Source organism: Dermochelys coriacea, chromosome 11 (genome assembly GCF_009764565.3).
Source record: "Dermochelys coriacea isolate rDerCor1 chromosome 11, rDerCor1.pri.v4, whole genome shotgun sequence".
NCBI classification, from domain to species: Eukaryota; Metazoa; Chordata; order Testudines; family Dermochelyidae; genus Dermochelys; species Dermochelys coriacea.
In genome coordinates, this window is record NC_050078.2 from 73,773,610 (window position 1) to 73,792,854 (window position 19,245).

The 19,245-nt window shown below is 44.8% G+C and overlaps 1 long non-coding RNA gene across 1 annotated transcript; it reads right to left on the minus strand.

Annotated features, from left to right (window-relative positions):
* Positions 1-599: 599 nt before the first annotated feature.
* LOC119863645 lies at positions 600-17,490 on the minus strand. Its single transcript, XR_005295689.2, has 3 exons — positions 17,365-17,490; positions 3,072-3,132; positions 600-1,465 (listed from the first exon to the last, which is right to left on the minus strand). It is a non-coding gene; the product is annotated as an uncharacterized LOC119863645 (long non-coding RNA).
* Between the last annotated feature and the right edge of the window lie 1,755 nt (positions 17,491-19,245).

Genomic DNA, 19,245 nt, shown 5'->3' on the forward strand with positions numbered 1-19,245 from the left:
CCAGGTCTTGGAAGCTCCAGCTAAAGTCCAGCGTACAATTCCCCTACTTCCCAGACACAGACCCCCCCCTTCCCCTAGAATGGATCACTACAGCACTAGGCTGCCATGGCAACCAGGAGCCAGTCAGCGTCCCACCCCTCCCTAGCCTGTGGTGGAGGAACCCAATCCTTGGGAGTTCCCTTGTGTGGGGTAAGATGGATCACCACATGCAGAATCCACCCTGAAAGGAATTCTAATAGAGTAACACTATTGAATGATATTTGTTCATGAGCACAAGCCACTACTGCTAATAGCAGAGTTCTCTCCCTGCAGAATTAGAGCATTGTGCAAGACACTACAGCACTGCACTGTGCAGAGATCTGCTACTGTATGTAGCCCCTCCCGCAAGCAGTGGCTCAAGCCTTCTCCCTGTTGCCTGCAGTTTTGAGTGGCTTCTCCCCTCAGGGGTCTCGGCCCTTACTCTTGGTGTCTGGTTGCTCCAGCAAGTAGAAAACTAGGAGTGTAGTCACAGACCCTCAGGACAAAATAACTATCACAGTCCCCAAAGTAGCAATACAACAGGGGGAGCTTTATTAGGTACAGGGAACAACAGACAGGGACTAGGGAACAACAGGAGTCACTCGAATAACAAACCATCAACAATACTTTAAACCTTCCGCCCTAGAGCATTTACAGGGGGCCAAACCCCACCCTCAAACTCCTTCCCAGCCCCTGCCTAGGAAGAATGGGAGTTGGGTATCAGGTCTCATTGGGGTGCTGCTGCACTGTAATCGTTGGCTGGCTTAAAACTCATAAGCAGAAACAAACATGTCTTGTCTTACAAGGTCTTCACCCTAAGAGGGTAGGGTGGTGCTAAGACTCCTTGTCTGGAATCCGATGAACAATTCGACTGGCTCTCAGTAGCCTGACCAGAAATTGCTCTTCAGTCTCCCGGGTTGCTGATCTCTGCTGCACTGACACATGTCAATGGCCTAGTAGTCACCGACACAGTTCAAAGTCTCCCATTATGTCTCAGTAAGAAGTTCAATGGGCACCTCCCAAGCTGTGAAGCTTCTCGCTCTGCTTCACTCCACCAACAACTGAATGTAAACCAAACCCTTTGTCTCCAAGTCCTGGCTTCTGATTGGTTCTAGTGGTAGCTCCCCTGCATATTCTGTCCTGGCATTCTAGGCCTTCTGGGAAGCAGGATCCTGAGCTCTGCAGCCATCCCTGCTGTAGCCCAGGTGCAAGTGCCCCCCAGGCTTAGTCAGGAACCACCAGCTCCAGAGGGGTTACTTGTTGCATGAGTTATTTGTTACCCAGTGAGAAACTCCAATCCAAGGTGTAGATTCTTGCCCCCATTGGAAGGTGTAGGGGAAGAAAGGCAATGTCTCTGAAGCTGTAGCTACATGTGATGGCTTTGCAGCCTACTCTCCAGAACCTTCGAGCCTCCCATCTCAGTTCTGCATCATTCAAAGGGCAGAATCTGGATTAGAACAGAAGAACACCTGTAGATCACCAAATCCTCCCCTCAGCTCCTGAGGATTTCCTGAGAGAAATCCATGTGCGAATTAATGTTGCTCCAAACAGAGCTGTCAAGTGATGTGCAGCTTCTTGCCCCACTAGACAAAATGATCAGCCTGCAAATATGCATAGAACCATAAACCAATTAGGCTGTGGGGGTCCCCTGAACTGTTGTGGGGAGGTGGGACCTCACTCCTTCCCTCACCCACTCCTGAGTAGTGAGAGAGCTAGAAGAGAGCCAGAGGCAGCTTTGTAGATGGGGAACTTGTGTCAACCCCAGGAACCTAAGGGGTGTGGCTTATGGCAGGGAAACACCAGGTGGTTGTTGGAGTGAATCTAGGGGGAATATTATGGGATGGATGGCTGTTCCCCTCATAACTGCCTCACCCCAAGATGGGTGTAGGAAAAGTACATCCTTGTCCATCACCCCACTGCTGCTCTGTGGGTTGAAATCCATCCTGGGGCCTTGTAGTTGATGCTTAACAGAACCATGAAGAAGACTGGGTTGGAGTCGCAGCTCCCTTGGCCATGGTGGCCCAATGGGAGCCCTGCTAGAAAGACAGTCAGGAAATGTGGATCTTTCAAGCAGAATTCCCCTTGTCTCCCACATCACACTCAACTACAAGATGTGCCAGAGCAGCTCTACGTTGGGGATCAATGCCAGCAGGCTCCCCAGCATTATATCCAGGTTCTCAACAAAGTCAATAGGCAGAGCCTGCGTGGGGAGGGAGAGCCATGGCTCAGTGACATGGAATTTTCCACAGGATGGATAGGCAGGGCCGGTACAACCACTAGGCGAACTAGGCGGTCGCCTAGGGCGCCACGTCGTTGGGGGCACCAAAAAGCGGTGCCCGGCTCGGCAGGGAGGAGCCGCCTTCCGGAGGCACTGGAGAGCCAGAGCGGCGGCTTGCGGCGGCAGTGAGCCCCAGCCATGGAGGCGCCGGCACAGCACAGGGGGGCAGCAGCCCTGCAAAGGCAGCGGTGCCACTAGCAGGGCGCAGCCGCACCCCTGCCTCTCCTGCCCAGGCTGCGGCCTGGCACTCCTCCCCCGGGGGCTCCTTGCAGGCGGTGGCCCCCATGGGCCACCTGGCTCCCCCCCTCACCGCACTCAGGCTCTGCAGCTCCCGGGCATGTGAGCCGGGCTCTGCAGTTCCCAGGGCCCTGAGCCTGCTCCGGGAGAGGCAGCGGGGCTCACACACCCTGGAGCTGCAGAGTCCAAGCACGGCAAGGAGGGAGTTGGGGGGGTGCACGGCACCGGGGAGTTCTAGAGGAAGCCCAGACACAGCTGGGCCCTCATCCTCTCAATTCACTTCCTCCTTCAAACTTGGCCCCCATTAAGTCCCTCGTGGCCACCCCACACCTCTTTACCTCCAGCTTCCTTCCAGGCCCATGATTTCCACCTGTCCTCTACTGATGACACCCTGAATTTTCCCTTGCTGCGGTCCAGTCCTCAGTCCCAGGAGTTCCTGCTCTCTGCTGCTCCCTCCAGCCCCACTGATCCATCCTCTGGCCCGGGGAGGCCCCTCTCCTGCCCTCCTCTAAGGTGCCCAGAGCCATGTCTCACTCACCATAATCCTCTCTACCAGGACCACTTTGGAGCAGCATACTCAAGGACTATTAAGATCAGGCCTGGTAAACAACAGGGTGAGACAAAAAAAAATATCAATGAACCAAAATTAATAAGTCAGATATTAGGCCTAATTTGTGGACAAAATAATGAGGAGATGGGCTATTCCACTCCTTTTGGGGATCCTCAAAGCAAGACTTTGCAGGGGGAAATTGGCTACTGGAGGAAGGTTCCCCATCATTGCTGCTATCCTCACCATCTCGTGGGATACCAGGCCTTCATCATCCTGATCCTGAGATATCGCCCGACCAGACCTGGAGGAATCTAGATGGCACTGCCCACTCCAATGTCTCCAGCTAAATCCAAAACATCACCTGGGTGCGGGGACTGCCACAACCCACTGTCCGCTCTTTGTGTGTCCTTTTCCTTCCCCACCTTATTTCTTCTCTTTCCTATCCCTCTCCTGTTTCCTTCTGTCTAGTAAGAGTCTTGTCTTGCCAAGCAAGATGGTGCATTTTGCAGAACTGCTGTAAGCCTGTGGCCAGACAGAGGGAGCTAAAAGCAATGCCCAACAGTCCGATGATTGGATCAGTTTATGAGGTCTTGGTGTGGCTGATAAAAGTGTGTGCTGTGCCTGTGTATCTCCGCAGGCAAGTGGAGGTTGCAAGAGAATGTCAGCACCAGAGACAGAAGTTGCATTTTCTATTGTTGCTATTCTTTCTCTCCCCCTTTTGTGTTTGTGTTTTGTCTTCTAAGAAACATGATTCAACTTTAACAATAGCTGTAGCCTAAGATACCACCTAAAAGACTAACAAAAAAGGAGACTTTCTTCTATAAATATTTTTCAGTGCAAGGGAAAGGGAATAAGGGATGCTGTTACAATGAAATCCTCACTAAACACTTTACATTTCAAATGCTTTAACTTTTTTCCTGTATCTTTTTTTCTGTATCTTTAATAAAAGGATTTTTAATGGTGCATTTGCCATGGCATTAAGCAGTCTGAGGTCTCTATAAACCAAATCCCGAGCCTTGTTTAACACTGTTTAATGTTGGATAGTGACTAAGTCATGTTAACGTCTTCAGTCCATATCCTCTATATACATTAATACAACAGACCCCCAACTCAGCATTTGTACCCTTATAGAAATGAGCCACCGCATTGAGATTGACTCCAGCTAGCCAATGGGCCCTTACAAGAAACATACGATAGGTTATTGTTCTAGCTAGTATATTATCGTTCAGGTGAAAAGTTGCTTGAAGAAACTACCATTTCTGAAGTTCAGTGAACTCCCTTGGAGAATCCCACAAGGAATATCTGGGAAATCCTTTTTTGTTGCAAATTCTTTTAATCTCCCTGTGATAAATGAAAGGGAGGTAGCTCCCTTTTATGGACCCCAGCCAGCCAGTTAGCTGTAAAATCCCTCTTGGTAGCTGTTCTCTACTTGCTTTACCTATAAAGGGTTAAAAATCCTCCCTGCATAGGTACAAAAAAAAAAAAGGGGGAGTGGGCACCTGACCAAAAGAGCCAGTGGGAGAGCTAGAACTTTTTAAAATTGGGAGAAAACTTCCCTTTGTTGTCTTTTGTTCTCTCTGGGTTGCAGGGAAACAGAACAACAATGCTAGAAGCAGGAATGCTGTGTAAGGTTTGAACCAGGTATGAAAAATTATCTTCCATACCTAGAAGGAATCACTGGGACAGGGAATGTTTAGATAGATACAATCAGGTTTATTTCTTTATTTTGGCTTATGGATCTCCTCTGTGCTAATCCCAGATGCTTTTGTTTGCTTGTAAGAAAGCTATTTTGGGTGCTTAATTTTTGGAATTGCTCCTTTAAAATCTAGCAAAAGCCTTAGTTCCAGATGTATTTTCTTCCTTTTTGTTTTTAATAAAATTTACTTTTTTTAAGAACAGGATTGGATTTTTGGTGTCCTAAGAAGTTTGTACATATGTTGTTTAATTAGCTGGTGGCAACAGCTAATTTCCTTTGTTTTCTTTCTCAGCTTTTCCCCAGAGAGGGGTGAAAGGGTACCCCACAGGAAGGAATTCCCAAGTGCGTCTTCCTGGGTTCCAAAAGGGGTTTGCATTTGGGTGGTGGCAGCGTTTACCAAGCCAAGGTCAGAGAAAAGCTGTAACCTTGGAGTGGCCAGTATTAATTTTTAGAATCCTTGCAGGCCCCCACCTTCTGCATTTGAAGTGCCAGAATTGGGATTCAGCCTTGACACGCCCCTTTGGGTAGTAATCTGATTGATGAATCCTGAGGATGGAGGCTTTGCACTGACCTCCAGTGGAAGAATGGTGGATTTTTCACTTCCTCTTTGTAACGCTGCAGTACCTGTTAAGATGGTTGATCCTGTTATGCAAAAGTAATTTGCTTAGAATGTTTTTGTTTCTTTTACCACAATTTTTTGAGGAGGGTTAAAGCCCTTTTAAGCATAACTGTTGGATCTGGAGTATCTATATTAACAATGATCTTAATAATAATAATTGCATTCATGTAACAATTTTTGCAATAATTCCAAAGTGCTTTACATACGTTAATTAATGAAACCTCACAACACTCGGTTAAAATAAATAGGAACATACATGTTTTATAGCCAAGGAAACCGAGTCACAGAGATTCTGCTCCTGCAGTGAATCGGTGGCAGAACTGGGAATGGGCCCAACTCTCCTAAGTGTCCACTACCCACCACTCACACTAGATATATATAGGAAGCAAAGTGCAGAAGAACTATATTACAACAGGAATATTACCACCTGGACAAGGGGCACTCTCATGCCCCTCCATGCCAGACACTCTTCACAGTGAGGTGTTTCCCATCTCTATGACAACTGGAGGAAGGCCAGCCCTTTGCTCTGAGACTGGGCTTAATGCCATCCCTCAGGAAGGACCCCCCCCAGACTCATCTGCCTCCAGGCAGTGAGCACAGTAGACTCCAGGGTTTCATGGGATTTTCCTTTGGGGTTGAAGGACAGTGTCTTTCTTCCCCTCCCCACTCAGAAATGGCAGACAGCGGCAACAATCCTCCCACACACTCACCAAGCAGGCTGCAGGGGCAAAGGCAAAGCAACCCGCTGGGGCGTGGGTGAGGACCATGCTGAGATGGTTGAACAGGCTTGCAGCAAAGCTGCATTCTCAGCTAGCATGCGAGCATCCTTTTGGTATGAAGCAAGCAGCAGAACATTCTAAGAAGGCAAGCAATTGTCATCAGTGACTCCATATTAAGGAGAATGGACAGCAAATTCAGCGAATGACAAAAGGGCAACAGAACTGTGTACAGTCTCCCTGGAGCAAAAATGAGACAATTGGATGGAATTATGATTTGCCGAACATTAGCTTACTTCTCCTAGGATAAAATCTCTGACTCAGCTCTTGGGCTAGTGGGTCTCATGTGTGGATACAAAGCAAGAACTGTGCTGGCTATGGGATATATGAGACCGCTATGCTTTGAATGATTTCTTCTGGCCCTCAAAAATTAGAAAGCTGTCCACCTCTCTCTCACCCAAAATAGGATCCACCCATGAAAACAAGAAAATGGTTCACCTCAGGTGAGACACTTTGTCTAAGGACAAAGACCAGGTGTTCCTCTTCCCAAGAATAGAAACTAAAATGGAAAAAATGAAAGTGTTGTTAATCACCGTGGCAAGAATCTCTCATATTTTCCTTCCTATCCTATTTAAAAAGAACTTCAAGTTACCAAGCCAGGGTCAGACCCTGCTTTCCTATGCAAATTGCACATTGAGTGGATAGAAATATGTGGGGAAGCTGAAAGTCAATCAAACTAGAAATGTGGATGTAAGATTGAAGGTCAAATTGGGCTAACTGCCAGTTTGCCCAGGAAACCCAAACCTTGTTTTCACCACAACAATACATTGTTTTCCTTGTAAATCAAGTATACCATGGATAATCTTTCACCCCAAATTAGAAGCTTCACATTTATTTGCCTTGAGTCAGACCTATATCCTTCTACAGGTGAATGATGTCTCTTGTTCTTTGTAAGTCCTAAATAAATGTGAAATGCTTATGTACAATCAAAGAATGTATGGAGTATGTCCTCCAAATTTAGGCAATAAGGATTTTGTTGTTTTTATTGTAAATAATTGTTGCATTCTAGAAGAGATAGGAATTGTCTAGCCTAAGGAAGAAGAAATATAAAAAGATATGAACATGGGGATAGCTTTGGGATATTTAGAGAAATTGCTTAAAAGGGAGGATCCCAATTGCTAGGAGGGGCCAATAATGAATTACAGACCTTGAAATAAAAAAAGGAGTACTTGTGGCATCCGATGAAGTGAAGTATAGCTCACGAAAGCTTATGCTCAAATAAATTTGTTAGTCTCTAAGGTGCCACAAGTACTCCTTTTCTTTTTGCGAATACCGACTAACATGGCTGCTACTCTGAAACCAGTCCTTGAAAATAATTGAACTTAAAAAGCCTCTCATAAGAAAAGGTTTGAAGACATTTGTTATACAGTACCACTATCTACTGGATACCAATGAAAGCAGCAAAGAAAGAGCTCAAACTAAAGCACTCACTTGGCATGTGTCCAATAGGAATAAGAGGGTGGTCCCCCATTATGAGACCTGAAACAAAGGAATATAAACTGAACTCATCATGCTCAAGAGAGTTGACTGAAGCCAACACAAGAAGATGCAGAATCCTAAGCACGACCAACGCCTAGACCAGCCATGTGGAAAGGAGTCCCTCACATCTGAGGTGTGATGGGGTGCACAAACCCCACAGTGGTACCGAAGGGCTTAAGGAGCATCTCTGAGACAAGGCAGGCCACCCAGCCCCACCTGTAGAACATGCTCCAGCTAGACACGGAGCTTCAAAGAGAGCCAGACAGCTCAGAAGAGGGCTGACAATGCAGAGAGAGAAACCTACCCTGAGAGCTTCTGAGGAAAGACACTACAGAAGCCTTTCCTGGGAAGAAACAGTCTGCCTGCTGCACCCAGAGGGGCTGAAGGTTGTTATTCCCCTTTTCTTCTGTTACTGTGTCAAACTTTAAGACTTTGGAGGGGTAGGAAGTGGCCCAGGGAGGCTGCCTTAAGGCACCCCGGGGTGTTGGACGCTGTTGCTTCTCACAGGGCTCTGGGCTCAGTGGAGTGGCAGATCCCAGGCTGCCCTGCCATCTTCTAGTGACTTGCCTTAACTCCAACACCTTAAGAACATAACATTTAAGGAGTCATGTATCTATACTGAAAATTATTTGTACATACATTTCACAATGATTATGACAACCAGAGGGCTACTGGTTCTTGGTAGAGACTTCACATGCCACTGAACTATTAAGTATATATTTGACCCTGTAAAACCCTAGGCTGTGCCCTTTGCCAGTTGGCACCAAGGGGTACCTAGGTCATAGCTTGATACTACAGAGCCTTCTATTGATATCCTAACTCATGCTGATGCAGTGTTTGCTAGGAGGGTTTTACAGAATGCGCTGTCCCAGTAACCCTTAAATTCCTTTTCAACCCTACACGGTTAAGTTGAACCCTTCCTCCGTAAGGATGGTTTACTGCTTTGTACATCCCACTGCAATAACAGGCTGACACGGAACACCAAAACATTTAGTGAATTCATGTCAAATTTGCTTCAGTCAATCCCCACCCTCCCCAAAAGAAATTAGAAAAAAACTCTAAAATGTTTCATTTTCAAAAATGAAATGTTTTTGACTTTTCAGTTTGAAACACCTTTTTGTTTAGAAATTTTGTGCAATTTCATTAAAAAAAATTAAAAGCTCAAAAATGAAATGGTGTTTTGTTCAATCCAAAATGTTTTTTAAAATATTTTGGTTCACCAAAAAAAATTAGAAAAAAATCAACTTTGATTTGACCAAAAACATTTTATTTGAAAAATCAGTTATTCTCACAGCTCTATTTCCCCATCAGATTTATCATCTTCAGCATCTCAGAGAGAAGGAATCCTCCCCTTACATAAAAGAACTCAAGAAAGAATTAAAACTCCTTATAAGTAAGGTGCATTCATTAGCTATGTCTAGCAGATTAGATAAGACTTGGAGGGGCCAAAAGTGTCACTCCATTAGGAGATACCAGCTGATACTGCAGGTGTCATTTTTTGTTCTTTATTCATAGCTTCACTAGGGTTGACACAATCCCTGAACTGGAGTAGCAGAAAATGCAGGGGACAAGACTGAAATACATTGGCAGAGCATTGTAGTGACATGGGAGCGGAGTAGCATAGGGTGCTACAGATCAGGTCTGTACTCTGTTGAAAGCACTTTCTGGAGACAAAAAGCTGGACTAATAGGGAGCACTGAAAATCAGGACTGTAGTGCATTGGGAGAGTTCTGTGGAAATCAGTCACTGGAAGAGCAGCAGCCACTTTAGATTGCGATTGAATTGTGTTGACAGAACGCATCGGGGCTCCTGGATTGAAATACCAGGGGTTTAGTAAGCCAAGAGCATGTTGGGAGAATCTTCCAGAGGGCCAGTTAATAATATTCTTGGCTGTATGCAACGCTCCCAACAAAGTAAAAGACTCCCCATCCCCAAAATAAGCAATATGAAGAAAAGCAGCCCATGGTGCACACAAAATAGAAAATGTGATTAAATGCCTGACATCTATTTAGGAGTACATCTGTTTGTTGTACTTGCATTTAAATGATTAAAATATGAAGGGAAGGAAGGGAGTTTATAAGAATCAGTGTGTAGTCATTGATAATTTATGCAATAGCAACACAGCTGTGGCTCATTTAAACTAAGGGAAATGAGGTTCAGCTTAGGTTGCACTGATTGAAAATTCCATGGCTGAAAGCTAAGCATGAATCAAATCAACATTTAAATTACAATGTCTTAAGGTATTACATAAAGCTCTCTATACTGAAAAGCCGAAAGGGGGTCTTATTTCCAGGTGCTGGATTTTCTGTTATGACTAAATCCATATTTATCCTCTAGTATCAGTGCTGAAGAACGCAAAAGGGATTTTTCCTTGCAATGACCTTAGAATGACTTGAATGGATAGAATGTCTAAAGCTACAATGAATAAATAATAAGTTGAGATGCAATATATCCAAGTAGGGTAGGGGTGTCCAAGCTTCTACACAACTTTACTCATAGTACCATATACATTAAAATTAAATGGAGTCCCAGAACACACAGCCAATAATGTGAGGTGAATAGATAAAAAGGCGAGAAGAGTGAGTTGGTCAAAGGTGAGCTATGGACTTATAGGATCCTGTAACAGGGCATCCTTCCCCTTTCAGGGCCAGAAGACGTGGGGCCAGTCACCTCTGTTCAGTTAGCTCCACCTTGCTACGCCTGGATAGAGTGGTTGACATCAGAAGCCGTAACTAGGCTTTTTACCACCTGGGGCAAGGAAGCATATTTGTGCACCCGAGCCCAACTGTAATGCTTAAATACTATAATAATGGGAAAGCAATAAAAGTACCTTAGATAGATTTATGACATATCTTATAGCCACTTCCAATTTTTAAGTCTATTACAAATAGAAAATAAGCTTGCCTGGTGAGATTTGTTCTTTAAAAACCTGTGCTAGTTATTGCTCATGGTCCCCATGCCCTTCAGGGTTTGGTGAATTTTCTCTCATTTTTTACATTATTTTACTATGGATTGAAGCTAAACCTGCAAGACAGTGTTTGCCAGGGCCAGCTTTTCCCTGTTCATGTCTCAGGGTTAATTTTACTAATCAGTGACTGTTACAAACACAAAAAGATAAATGGTTTGTAAAGTGATGAAGTGAGCTGTAGCTAACAAAAGCTTATGCTCAAATAAATTTGTTAGTCTCTAAGGTGCCACAAGTACTCCTTTTCTTTTTGCGGTTTGTAAACTGTATCTTCTGAGAACATTGTAAATTATCTTTAGTTTGTTAACATGCATTTATTATCCTCATGTTAAATAAAACAATACAATATTATTCAGTTTTAGGAGAAATTACAACCATTAGAGAGAGATTCAATCACGTAAAATATAGTGGCTGCAAACTAGTGTAATTGAAGCAAACTCATTTTTTAGTCACCTTTGAGGTGTTTTTTAGACTGAAAATTATTCTGGAAGATAGTATTGCAAGATGCAGGAATCTAGTTGCTTGTTCTCATTATATGATTGAAACTATACCTTCAGGGAACTACTGTGTACCCTTCTTTCAAATCTTGTAGTCTCACTATTCTCTTCTTCTTGTTTTTTAACCGCACATTCTAAACGAAACATGTCTTCTACTTTTTTTGCATTATTTTCTGCTTTAGTCTATTCTGCAAACTTGTTGCTCTTGTTAGGATTTCACAGTAGGGAGTGAGAACTCCTCCAGTCCCAGGGCTGCAGCGGGGATCCAAGTGCTGGGACTGTCCCACACCCCTCCGCACTTCTGCAGGGGACCAGGGTTGGGGTACTGGGGCTTCTCCCACCCCTCCCACCCTGCGCTTCTGCCAGACAGTGGGGTTGGATGTGGGGACTTCCCCTGCCATCCCGTGGCTTCTGCCGGGGATGGGGTTGGGGTCAGGGGCCACTACTGCAAGTGGCTCCCACCAGCTACTGGCCCATGGGTTCCTGGGGCAGGAGGTGACAGTTTTCAAACAGTGGGGGTGCACCCCTAGTGGGGCTTGTCCCACAGTTTGAATACCTCTGTGCTAAATGGAAGGCAGAAATTGGGGGGACAATATGACCCTGACTCCAGCCCCCAGTTTTCTGCCCCCACAGTTTTGCACCCTGGATGCCTGCCCCACCCACCCTGGTTATGACCGCGGTGGACATCAGAGGAGGAAAGACCAGCAATGGAGGTAGGCTGGGGAGGAGAGCAGACATGCTGCTCCTTTGGGGAGCTGTCTGACAGCCTGGGCCTGTCTCTGTGTGAAGACTTTGGCCTGCCAGAGGTCCTAGTGGGAGGGTAGACCTGGCCTGGAGCTTGTTTGAAAAACTGGCTCTATAGTGCCATGCTTTTTTGTTATAAATATCATACCAATATAGGGACTGAGAAGTCAACAAGTCCAGCTTCCTGCGCTGCAGCAGGATCAAGTAAACCTAGAACATCCCTGACCGGTGTTTGTCCAACCTGTTCTAAAAAGCCTCCAATGAGGGGGGAATTCCATAACCCCGCTTGGAAGCCTAGTCCAGAGATTAACTAGCCTTCTAGTTAGAAAGTTTGTCTAATATCTAACCTAAATCTTCCTTGCTGCAAATTAAGCCCTTTTTTTCTTGTGTTACCTTCAGTGGACATGGATAACAATTGATCCCTGCCCTCCTTAACACAGCCCTGAACTTATTTGAAGACTATCAGGCCCCCCTCAGTCTTCTTTTCTCAAAACTAAACATGCTCAGTTTTTTTAATGTCTTCTCACAGGGAGGTTTTTAAAATCTTTTATCATTCTTGAGCACTATTAACCCTTTTAAAGAAGGCAAGCAAAATAGGCATTAAACACCTCAGCCTTTTTGATGTCATCAGTTATTAGCTCTCCTTCTCTGCTAAGTTGAGGACCTACACTGTCTTTGTCTTTCTCTCGCTCCTAATATATTTAGAGAACCTCTGCTTATTGCCTTTTATATCCCTCACTAATGTGTAACTCATTTTGTGCCTTAGCATTTTTCATTTTGTCCCTATATGCTTGTGCTATTGTACTCCTCCTTAGCAAGTTGTCCATGTTTCCACTCTCTGTAGGATTCCCTTTGCATTTTCAGGTTATTAAAGAGCTTCTGATGGAGCCACATTGACCTCTTACTATTCTTCCAATCTTCCCTTTGCTTTGGGATAGTTTGGAGTTTTACCTTTAGTAGTGTCTCCTTGAAAAACTGACGGTTCTCCTGACCTCCTTTATGCCTTAATTGACCTACCAGCTCTGAGTTTGTCAAAATCCACATTTTTGAAGTCCATTGTCCTTATTCTGCTGCTTTCACTCTTTTATTTCCTTTGAATCCTCAAATCTATCATTTTATGATCACTCTCACTCAAATCCCTTTTCATCTTTAGATTCAAGGCCAATTCCTCCCTAGTGGTCAGAATCTAGTGTAAAATAGCTGACTGCCTGATTAGACAGGGGGACTTTCTGAAACAAAAAAATTTCCCCAATGCACTCCAAGGACATACTGAAAATGTTGTGTTTAGCCATATTACTTTTCCATCAGATATTGGGATAGTAAATTCCCCCGTTACTGCCAGGTCTTGTGTTTTGGGTATTTTTATTGTTTGTTCTAGAAATGCCTCATCCACCTCCTCTTTCTGATTTAGCTGTCTATACTAGACTCTACCATGACATCAGCCCTGTTTCCCCCCCTTCGTCTTCACCCAGAGACTTTCAAATGGTTTACCTCTCACCTTCTTCTAGATCTCAGAATGAATATATCTATTGATGTATAATACCATATTCTTCCTTTCTGCTCTGAGTGTCCTTCCTGAATGAGCCATACACTTCTGAACCACTATTACAGTCATGAGATTTATACTACCAAGTTTCTCTGATGACAATTAAGTCATAATTTAGCTGATGTACTAATGCTGCCTCTTCTTCCTGTTTATTCTCTGTTCTTGTATGCCTTTGTATATGGACATCTAAGATGCTAAGCTTGGGGAAAACTAATTATGCAGCATCAGGCATATCTGGACTCCTTATCCACAATCATTACATACACACACAGCAATCAGTCTGTTATAGTTATTTCAAAATAGTTATGGTGGTCAGTTTCCCTCTGTAGACAAGCCTTAGTTTGATTGCCGCTATGAATCATATTAATATCATTTTGCATATGTAGAATGCTGTCTATCCAAGAGTCTCAAAGCACTTGCAAACATTTAAGCTTTAAGCCTCAGCACCCGCTGGATTTGATGTCTGGGGAAACAAAGGAGAAAAATAGGGTCGGGGGGAACTTTGTGGCTTAATATGCAGGATGTGATCTAACAGAGTTTCATGGTTTTGAGAAAAGAATCCCCTAGAAAATGCAATTACCTGGATTTAGGGCTTGCAGAGTTAACATGAATTATAACACAAGGGCTGTCCTTAACTTGAGTCCCATCCACACACACAAATTCAGTGTGAGTTAGCTGAGGGGGTATAGGTTAAAAAGCTGAGTGAGCGTAGCTTATCAACTGTTGACATCTGTACTATGGATGCACGCTAGCATCAGCTGAGTAATTCTAGTCCTTTTCTGCCTTCCCACAATTCCCCTCCATGCCAAGAAAGGACAGACGAGCAAGAATTCATACAGATGCTCAGTTTGGTGCAGGGCTAAGACCAGGGGATGAGCCCCCATAAATCTTAATGCTGCACAAGACAGACAACAGTGCCAGTATGGACACAGCAGCTGAAGTTTTATTTTACGGTGTGGCTGCTCTCACTTGTGCTAGGCTAAGACAAGAGGAGTAACTCCAGTGTAGATAATTCAGGTTAACTCTGCCGGGAAGAAATGCTCTTAGAGTACTGGGGTCAGATCCGCAGCTAGTGTCAGTGAGCTACCTCCACTGAAGTCATTGTGTAATGCCCAGCGGTCAGATGCGTCACATGGCAGTCCAGATCCATGGTCAGAGTTCATGTAAGAGGTCTGACAGCCAGAAGATCTTTGAGACCAAGGGATGATACAACAAGCCAGCTGCCGGGGTCAGGTGAGGCATCAAAGCAGGCTCCAAGTAACAGCTAGCCCGCGGTGGCTTGTTGCTCAGACAAGGCCAGAAAAGAAGCAGGAAGTCTATATATGGTCACCAGCCAATGAGGGTCAAGACTGTCAAGAAGCAGGTCTTGAGACCCGGAAAGTTGGCCCACCCAAGTCTGTGAATTCTGTCAGTCTGATGAACTGGTGTGGAGCAGCAGTCAACACTGCTTCTCAAGCACCCCGTAGAGCAGGGTTCGAGATTAGGATCCTGAGGCACTGCTGTTAACAGTGCTAAGAAGGTGGATTAGTTACAAGGCCCAATAGGAAGAGGAATGTTTTCAGGAATTTAAAAACAATAAAATCAGGAACAGGTATTTATATTGAATAAATGATAATCAAATATCTAAGTGTCTACTTGTACTCTGTCTATTTTTCCGGGTACACAATGGGTGTGTTAATTTTTTCAAAACAACCTCCCATATTTTTGAGCTGTTCCTTTAGAGTTGGACTATTTATCTTTTTCCAGTCAGATGCTGACTAGCAGATGAGCGACTAATTCTTAATTTCCTTCTGTGTGACCATTTTAGCTAGGAAGCCCCAGGAGGACTGCCAAAGAATTATTTGGTAATAAATACCCAACAATTTGTGATACTTAGTTCTGAATTACAGTTCAAATATCCTCTGATGTCTGGACATACAAGGATTTTTAGGGGGCCTATCTGACCAGAAGACTTCAGGGAGCCTTACAGTATACCTCCCACTGGATCCCCCCTTAAGCCCATCTATCAGAGCTGGAAAAAAAGAACCCACCCCACGGATGTAAACTCACAACAACACTTTATTCACTAAAGGAGAGGGAAGGAAGGGGGGGGGAATGGATTAAGACTCTAGAGATTTGAAATAGAAACACACATGCACACACACTCGATAAGGCAAAGGTGCTGCTGATGGAGAGGCTGCAGAATCCAGATCAGCGAGGTCAGGGATGGACACCAACGGTGGATTACAGGTGTAGAATACAGGTATGTAACCCTATCTCAGACTCCCGCATCCCTCACTGCGTCATCTATGGTTGTAGGTCTGAACTAAGTAATTGGACTGAGTCCATGCATGCAGATCTGCTTCCCAAAAGAAAACAACAAACAAATCCCAAAATGACAGTTCTGTTTAGGGAGTGGCTACTGCAAGCCAGTAACCAGTGTGAAAGGCTGTATCACACCAGAGAGAGAGCGTTGGATACCTGAGCCCCCAAAGACTCAAGAGTCCTTAGCCCCTCCTCATCTGCCTTTATAGGAACCTGTTGCTTAGCAAAAACAGATTCCCGCTCTCTCTACTTTCCCACCTTTTGCTCAGCGTAAGGGACCAAGAACCTGTCACAACATGGAGGTCACCTTGTTCTTATCCCAGACCAAGATGGGCATCTAATAAACAATACCTTAAAACCCAGCTTGGTGTGTGCACCTTTCCCAGTAATTTGGCTTGGGCAAAACTGTGACTAACTGACACAGTCACCATATCTGCATAAAAAAAAATCTTCTTTTACCCCAATTTCTCTAACACTTATCCCCCTTCAATCTCTGCATTTTTTAATGTGACTGGTTTTAACCTGGCAGTTACCCTTGATATAGTATCTTAAAGAAATTTTATTTTATTGTGCTACAGACTTAGGTTGCTAGTCCTCTTTTCCAGATCAAACCCCACTCCTCAGGTGTAATTTATCTGTCCAGATCCTTTTTCCAGAGCATCATTGTGAAGGGGGACATTCACCGCCAGTGTCACCTAGCAGTCAGGCAGGGATGTGGCAGGTTGTATTCCACTAGGGCAGAGGTGGGCAAACTATGGACCACATCCGGCCCGTGGGACCGTCCTGCCTGGCCCCTGAGCTCCTGGCACGGGAAGCTAACCCCCAGCTCCTCCCCTGCAGCCTCAGCACACCGGCGCTCTGGCCCACTGCTCTGGCTGGTCAGTGCAGCGGCCTAGCTGTGAGCTCCTGCCACTCTGAGCGGTATGGTAAGGGGGCGGGGAGGGGTTGGATAAGGGGCAGGGGTCCCAGGGGGCAGTCAGGGGACAGGAGGTGGTTGGATGGGGCAGAGGTTCAGGGTGAGGCAGTCAGGGGACAGGGAGCAAGGGGGTTGGATAGGGGGTGGGATCCTGGGGGGAGAGTTAGGGTCAGGGGTCCTGGGAGGGACCGGTCAGGGGACAAGGAGTGCGGGGGGTTGGATGGGTCGGGAGTGGAAAGTGGCAGATAGGGGGCAGGGTCCAGGCTCTTTGGGGGGCACAGCCTTCCCTACCAGGCCCTCCATAAAGTTTCGCAACCCTGATGTGGCCCTCGGGCCAAAAAGTTTGCCCACCCTTGCACTAGGGAGTTCCCCTTTCTCACTATATCTCCACCCTATGGTGGAGATATCCTTTCAGTGACAGGCCTCTGGCCAGGTCATGCATGGCAAGGTCTTTAGAAGTCAGCAAGGGCTTGACAGCATCCCCTTTGGGTCACATCTTGGCATCGGGACCCTTCTACCTTCAGATTGGTCCTTGCCAAGGGATAGATTTGTTGTTGTCCCCTCTTTAGGGGTTGGTCGGGAAGCCCAGGCCCAATCTCTCCCCCATGTTGCCATCCAGGGACCCAGTGGCAAGCAGCTGAGTGCTGCACCTTGGTGCACTATGCAGCTGCTTCCTTGGATCACTTCCTCTCTTCCCGAGGGGTAGATTAAATAACTGAACACATACAAAGTTTTTGACCTTGCAAATGTCACCGGTCCTTCCTTTGCAGGTTTGGTCAGGTCAGTAGCACCACACTTCAGGCAACAAGAGCCCCTCTTGTGCTCCTTCCCAGTAGTTCAGCACACAAGTCAAGTCAAGTCAAGTCAGGTCAGGTCCCCTGTCTGCCTGCCACAGAGCTGCTCTGCCTCTTCCTTTTTAAGATCCTCCTCCAGCTTGTTCAGGCTTTGCAATGGGGTGGGGCCACTTGTGCCACAGCAGCTCCTTAACCCCTTCTTCTCCAGTGTGGGGTCTGGATACCCCATCCCAGTCATATACAAACATTTTTTTGTTAGGAAGGTTGTCTGCAGAGATGGATACATTCATGTGCAAAAAATAAAAATTTTAAAAAATGCAGCACACCAATTTGTGAGTATTAACATCTGATTGATGTTCCTGGTTTATCGGTTATCTGTAATCAGAGCTTTCACTCATTTTAACAAAATCACCAGAAACAAATGTCATGGGTGGTGAAAAGAAGTTTACTCTGTAAATGCTAACATTCGGTTAAGTACAGAGATCTGATGTTAAAATTAGTGCAGAATGGTTCTCTAAACAAATTCCTCACCCTTGTAATGATTCTCTTGTCTCTGATACTTACATGGCAAGGAACTGTAAACCTGCTACCCTGAAAAGTGAGTTTTGGGGCATGGCTACACTAACCTGCCTATTGCCCCCTTAATCTGTTTCTGGATCCCAATACAGCCCCCTTAATGTGTTCTTCCCAAGGTTAAAGTTCCTGGAGTTGCTAAGGAAATGCTAAAAGACCCGGATATAACCTTCCAATAAAGTAATTGACACAGGCAGTAATCTTTCCAAAACAAGGTATCTTTTTATTAAAGTAACTAATAATCCCTGATATAGTGTATCCTAAAAATCCTAAATAAGGCACAAAATTCCTGTGACACAAATCCCTTATTGCATATTAAAGAACACTTATACTACAATAGCATGAAGTTCAAATGATATTAAGCGAAGCAATTTGTTGCAAGTGGCCAGTTTGCCACAAATTGCTGACAGAAGATCTTAAATTGCTTTAAAGTTTACATTGTGTTTTTATCTATTAAAACACACACACACATTTCATGCACACCCATATTAAATACTATAGAAAAATAACCTAAACTATACTTATACTAAAACGATAACTAAAAGAATATTAAGCTTACTCTATAAATTTGTTGCTACTTTCTTTTAAAAAATCAAATTACTGCTGCTGCTATTCACCACCTGGTCAGTCAGTTCTGCTCCACGCCAGCTTTCTTTTCTCTCTCTACAGCCATTTTTCCTTGGCTTCTCTTGCTGGCTTACCAGCTCTCCCTGCACAGCTCTCTGTCTCTCAGGTGCAGCTTCTGGACCCCGAAATTGCTGTTGGCAGCTAGCCGTTTATGCTACATTGTAGCTCTTTCTTTATATAACTTCCTATTCTTGACTAGTTACCTCACTAGCATGTGCTTGGTCTTGATCATTATGTCAGAATTCTGATTGACAGGTCTGACCTTTAAAACAAGCTGTGATCAGTCTGAGTGGGTTCTGACCCGCTAGAGGCTTAGCTGACTGACCTCTTTGTCACCCCTTACTGCACATGCTCACTAATGTCCTTCATCTCAGAGCTGTGGTTCTGCTGAGCCACACCCATTTGGGTCTTTGCTGGGGCACTTTTAAAAAAAAAAAAAAAAAAAAAAAAAAAAAAAAGAAATCCTAAATTCTTACTAAGCATGCTCAATGGTTCACAGCATCCATCTCAGAGTGGAGTGATTTCTGCTCATTCAGAGTAGAGATCAGAGATACAGAGTAGAGACGGGAGAGTTTTCTCTGGTAATAAACCTATTGAAACTTCCGGAATAAATAAATAAGTTAAAA